At 33.5% G+C, this 6,496-nt stretch overlaps 1 non-coding gene across 1 annotated transcript; it reads left to right on the forward strand.

The window, feature by feature from the left end:
- The first annotated feature begins 3,103 nt into the window (after window positions 1-3,103).
- LOC113271032 (U6 spliceosomal RNA) lies at window positions 3,104-3,207 on the forward strand. Its single transcript, XR_003322035.1, has one exon. It is a non-coding gene; the product is annotated as a U6 spliceosomal RNA (small nuclear RNA).
- The last annotated feature ends 3,289 nt before the right edge of the window (window positions 3,208-6,496 follow it).

Raw genomic sequence — 6,496 nt, forward strand, 5'->3', positions numbered from 1 at the left:
GTAGGAACTCATGAAAGTCACCCCCTCTCATTTTCCAAGCCAATGGCTTTGGGAAAACGTTGTCCTTGTGCATTCCCCTGTGTGTGAGCCTAGAATCCTCCTACTCTGCCACAATCTTACTCTCCTCCCCGTAGGCTTCTTTATCCAGAACGAAAGAGGTGCTAATTATCACTGCAGTGGCAATCATATTACAGTATGTAAATGTATGAAATCAACATGTTGTATGCCTTATATTTATGCAATGTTATATGTGAAATATATTTCTTAAAAGATCAAAGTAAATGGAAACTTTAAAAATATTAAGAAAAATCAGACATGATGACTTTCTTTTCAAGAAATTAAAAAAAAATCAAATCTGGAGTCCCTCTGAGACTCATAGATCACAAACCCAGAAGAATATAGGACTAGTTAAAACCCTGATATGTGACATACATATGTATCTTTTGCCTAAGGATGATTTATATCATGATGATTATGAAAGGTTAAAATAGATTATTTGTATTTAGTTTTTACATCAAAAGCCACTCTGTAGGTCAGATTGGCTCTCTTTCAAGTTCTTGCTATGACACTAGTTAGTTGTGTGGCTTTAGGGAACTTAGCCTTTCTAGGCCTCAAATTCCTCATTTGGAAAATGGAATACTTGTAATTACTAAACAGAGTCGTTGTACAAATTAAATGAAATAAGAAGTGTAGAAGCAGTAAAGGAGTAGTTGCAGCCATTATAATATTGTTAACTTTACTGTAACCTATGTTTTAATGACTGGTAACCCATATATATAGAATGTAATATATTTGCATATTTATATTGATATATTAACTATAATATGTGAGTAATGAATGTACACCATCCTGAGTTGTGCCGATAACACCTATACTGTAACGTATAGTTGAGAATTTTTATTACCTGATATATAGCATAATAATATAAATATCTTTGTTAAGATTTAGGTAAATTTATAGGTTAGATATCCCTGATAGAATTATTAATGGAAGGAGTCTATAAAGTACAATCCAAGTTTTTGAGATTAGTGTGATAGAGGACAACTCTGAGTCTTTGTTTACAAATACCTCCATTACTTCGAATATTTTGGCTCTAGAAAAGCAATTAATGAATGAGGACATTTTCCTGCTGATAAATCTGTTAACTAAATATTTTTAGAAGGAGTTACAAAACGTATCCAAATTCAGACAAATGCTGTATCATAAAGGGTTGCATCACAGCAAACCTTCATGAATTATGCATTTAAAACTTTTGACAATTTATTTCCCGCTATCAGTGTGTTTCTATACTTGTGATACTAGAGGCTAATTTAATTGTCCAAAGAATTATTTTTCAAGTAAACACTATCAGAGTTCCCTCCACATTTTAGAGTACTAAATACATCATTTATTGCTTGATGAAACTATGTCATAGTCTCTCTTGAACAGACTCCTTATGTTAAATTGTCAAGGAGAGTATTTACTTTTCTACTATTTTTATCACATCATAAACTTATATCTAATTTTCCACTCCTATCATCTTATTTGTCTTTTAGTGTTACTGCTTATAGTTTTCCTCAGATAGTAAATGACTATATTGCAGCTTTTTCCTCTAAAGATGTTCTATGTGTTTTAATGCACATACTAAATTTATGTTATTTGAATGATGTCAACACTAACATCATGTGAACCTAAAGCTTTCCAGAAGTTTGGATTCATTAATGATACAAGAACAATGAATAATGAAATACAACATATGATTTCTCCATGTTACTCAAATATGCCAAAAGTCTTAAAACATACACACAGATTTCAGTGATAAAATAAATGCTGGAAATAAAACATAGTTGAACTACAATGGAATCTGGCTTCTTAGAATTTTAGTAAGTTTAATTTATAAATGTGATAAATCTTATATGGGGACATTTTGTAAATTCTGATGTCAGAAAACATTCTATTCTAATTTCATTAAAGTCATTATAAATTAAATCACTTGCTGCTTTGGAGATTGCTATGAACTGAATGTTCATGTCTACTCAAAATTCATTTATTGAAACCGTAACCTCCATTGTGATGGTATTAGGAGGCAAGCCCTTTGGGAGGTGATTGGGTCATGAAGATAATAGCCTTCATAAGTGAGATTAGTGCCCTTCTAAAAAAAATCCCAGAGATATCTCTCACTTTCCACCATGTGGAAACAAGGAGATTCAGCAGTCGGCATCTCAGAAGTGGGCCCTCAACAGAACTTGACCATTGCTACAAAATGACATCAGACTGTGAGTATCTAGAACTGTGAGAAATATATTTCTATTTTTTATAAGCTACTCAGTCTATGGTATTTTATTATAGCAGCCCAAACTGACTAGTACAGAGATATTTTCAAATTATTGTGGCATTAATGAACTAATATTTTAGAAGTCATGGGGGAAAACAGAGGGGGAGATGAACCATTAGAGACTATGGACTCCAGGAAACAAACTGAGGGGTTTTAGAGGGGAGAGGGGTGGGGGAATGGGCTAGCTCGGTCATGGGTATTAAGGAGGGCACGTATTGCACGGAGCACTAGGTGTTATAGGCAAACAATGAATCATGGAGCACTACATCAAAAACTAATGAGGTACTGTATGGTGACTAACATAACATAATAAAAAAAAGAAGTCATAGCATGTGAAAAGTTGCTTAAAAGAAAATTCAAAATGTCATATATAATACTGATAACCATAGTAATAATATATATTAAATCAGTAATATAGCCTCCATTTCAGTTATGGGAAGGAATTGCCCTGAATTTGACCATTGTACTGAAAGAAAAAAGAAGTAGTACAACTACAGTGAGCTAAACTACATAATCAGATCAGCTTTCAAGTTCTGATTACTGAGAGTGGTCTCAAGAACATTGAATGGAGATGTACTTGTTAAACTAAAAATGTGGAGTTGACAAAATTAAAGCCCTTTGATCTTTGAAGTGTCTAAAATCTCACAAGCTTCTTGAGGAAGATGTACATGGAGAAGAAAAAAAAAAAGCCTGAAGAATGTGATAGCTATTATTCAAGAATTCCTTTAAAAATATCATGTTGAAAGGCTTCTTGTGTTAGTGAAATTTGATTTTTAAAACTGTACTTTTGTGTTCACTTCGGCAGCACATATACCACAATTGGAACAATACAGAGATTAGCACGGTCCCTGTGCAAGGATGACGTGCAAATTTGTGAAGCATTAAAAAAGAAAAAAATCACAAAAATATTTCTAATATTTTATGAAATTTGGAAAGTAGATAATATTTGTTCTGGATTAAGTACATAATTAGTAAAGGCATTGTACTGTTTAATTAGGAAGACACTGACACCTTTGTGCTTACACTTGCTTTCTTGTTCTTTAGTCTAGGAATCAAGAAGCACAATTTTCTCCCTTAAGGCTATAATTTCTGGTAGCGGTATTTCACCTACATAGTTCCTTGTTATAGAGGTGCATAAGAAGAACATGGTTTATGTGGTCAAATGTGTATGAAATTGTATTTACCATGAATATCATGGAAAAAATATACAGCTATGTCTGGGTTGAAGCAGGCCTTTAAGTATGTACCATGGGTTTGATTTACCTTGAATTTCCAATTTTCAAAGATATAAAAGCACCTCTTAGTGATGAAGATACCATTTAGAACAACGTGTATTTGTTGCGTTATCCAGATTGTTAAAACACAATTGGTGAAACCTTAAATACAGTAGAAAATTTTAACTCTAAATGGAGAAGAGCAAAAGCGTGTAATTTAGGAAGGAATTTGCATCTCTTTCATTTCTTTAAGTCAGAATAGTCTGATGACTTAAGAAAACTTAACACAGCTGATATTTGATCACATTGTCCTCAGCCCTTTTCCCAGAAGCACAAATGATCTCAACATGTTAAAATTATAGTTTATTTCCCAAGGATTTTCATATTTAAGTCCCAATTTGAATTTATCTCATGATCTCTAAAGCTTTGCAAATGCACACCTTTTTTCTTTTGGTATACAGTTTAGAGAGGCATATGAAAGGCTAAATTTTCTCATCTGTTGTGTATTTTTGTTAAATAGTGGCTAATATAATACTTAATTACATTTATTTTATATGAATTATATTTAAATTAATATTAAAATATAACACAATATTTGTTAAATAGTAATTTACATGATTAACCAAGTTAGCTATAAATAGGAGTAATGTACAAATATAATTAATGTATAAATAAGTAAGACTCTAGCATTAGGAATATCCATATGGTAGAATTTTTAAAGAGTTTTTATTTCATCATGAAAATGTTATTCTAATTTCGAAACTTTATACCATGTCCCAGAAGTCTTTGCATCACAGTCCGGCTTCATCTACTTCTCTAGATTCATCATGTACATTCCTTATCTTCTCTTTCCATACAGGTCTTTTTTCAGCATCTTTCTTGCTCCCTCTTGCCAGAGGGCCTGGGACATTATTCTCTCGCTTTTTTGCTTGGTTAATTCCTATTCAATCTTCAGATAATAGCTCAATTTTCTTCCTATCAGTGAAGTCTTTCCTGAGCTTTCAGTCCATGTAAAATCCTCTTATTGCCTTATTTTCGTAACACTTATTCACAGTTGAAAAATTTCTATTTTGTAGATAATTATTTCTTTTATGTCTGTATTTTCCCTTCTGTTTTGTGTATACCATGACATAGGGATTGTGATAGGTTATGTTCATCATTTAATCCCTAGTTCCCAGCATAATACCTTTGCACACTTTTGGTGCTTATTGTTGAATGAGTGGACTAAACTTGAAACTGGAAATGCCCATACTGTTTACTTCCCTGCAAGTTTCTTGGACATTTCTGTATTCTCCAGAAGATTACATGAATCTCTGAGATCTGGAATTGTGTAATATGCAGGGTTTTCTCACAGTGTTTAACATAGTACATTGTACATAGAAACTATTTGATAAAAGTTTAATACATGTCCAGATGGCATGAAAAAGTAAAAATTACATGGTTTAAAGTTTATGTATTTATTTCACCTCATACCATTTACTGATGAAAATCAAGAAAAGTAGTAATTTTTATACTAATTCTCACCCCTGACATTTATTTCCAGTGTCCCATAGGTTAACATAGAAAATATAGCTGTCAGAGGAGTGTTAAGTAAGAGTAAGCAAAAAGAAATTCTCTTTTCACACTCTCTGGGGTAAGAGTAGTGTATCAACATGTATGCATATGTATACTCATAGCTTACTCTTGAAGTAGGTGCAATCAGAAGCTGCCTAGGGGGATGTGTGCCAGAGGCCTTCAAAAATGCCTAAACACATCATAATCCTTGTCTGGTCTGGCCCCAGTCTCTAAAACTCTCACAGTAATTTCTTATTTCATTAGGTAGCCAGAGACTTCTGTTAACAGAATGCCAATTTTGTTATATGACATTACTGCACTAAGCAGTAGTGGTCATTTACCCTCGACTTAGGTTAGTATAACAATTACCCTTGACTTAGGTTAAGCCAACAAATGGTTAAGTTTTGATGAAGGTGAAGAGATCAGCTGAAGTGCGACTAACAGTGCACTTCTCAGAATGTGGCATGGATTAGAGAATGAAAGATTGGGGAGGACAGAAGCAATAATTAGGAAGCATTTGGAGGAGAAACAAGCACAAAGTTTGGAACCATGAGCTAAGGAATTAAAATTCTAGTCCTGTAATGTCCTAGATCTATGATTTTGGGAGAGTTACTTAATCCCTGAAAATCAACTTAGTCACTATCAAATGCTATACAAAAACACTGAAAATTTCTATGTAGCAAGTACAATAAGTATTAGTTTAATCTAAAAAACTTCATCTGTTTTACCATTTATCAAGCGTATTAGTTATTCCTATAATAACAATTCAAGATAATGTTGGGCATCATCACTTCCTGGCTAATTTTAATTGCAACCAGGCTAATTGGGCAGCATTTCAAATATGCAGAAGCCCATCAACAAGGATCTTTGAGTGTTTAGTGTGTACCTCATACAAGGTACTATGAAAAAATGAGGTACAATTTCTCCCTATGAAGAACTTGATATAGGATCCAGGAGGTGAATTTGTTGGACATGGAGAAATAATTCACAATTATTGGAGAAATAGGGGCACCTGGGTGGCTCAGACATTAAGCGTCTGCCTTCGGCTCAGGGTGTGATCCTGGCATTCTGGGATCGAGCCCCACATCAGGCTACTCCACTGGGAGCCTGTTTCTTCCTCTCCCACTCCCCCTGCTTGTGTTCCCTCTCATGCTGGCTGTCTCTCTCTCTGTCAAATGAATAAATAAAATCTTAAAAAAAAAACCAAACAACTATTGGAGAAATAGTTCACAATTTTTCATTCAACAAGTTTCTTGAGTTTTATTATCATACCAAGCACAGTTTAGGCACTAGGTTACCAATATGAGAAATTGAGTTACTCTTGAAGTATAAATTTTATAGAGAAGGAAGACAATAGATTAAAAAATAAATCTACAATGGCCAAGTGGAGATAAGTAGTATGAAGAAAAATAGA

This window comes from Ursus arctos, chromosome X, assembly GCF_023065955.2.
Source record: "Ursus arctos isolate Adak ecotype North America chromosome X, UrsArc2.0, whole genome shotgun sequence".
Classification (NCBI taxonomy): Eukaryota; Metazoa; Chordata; class Mammalia; order Carnivora; family Ursidae; genus Ursus; species Ursus arctos.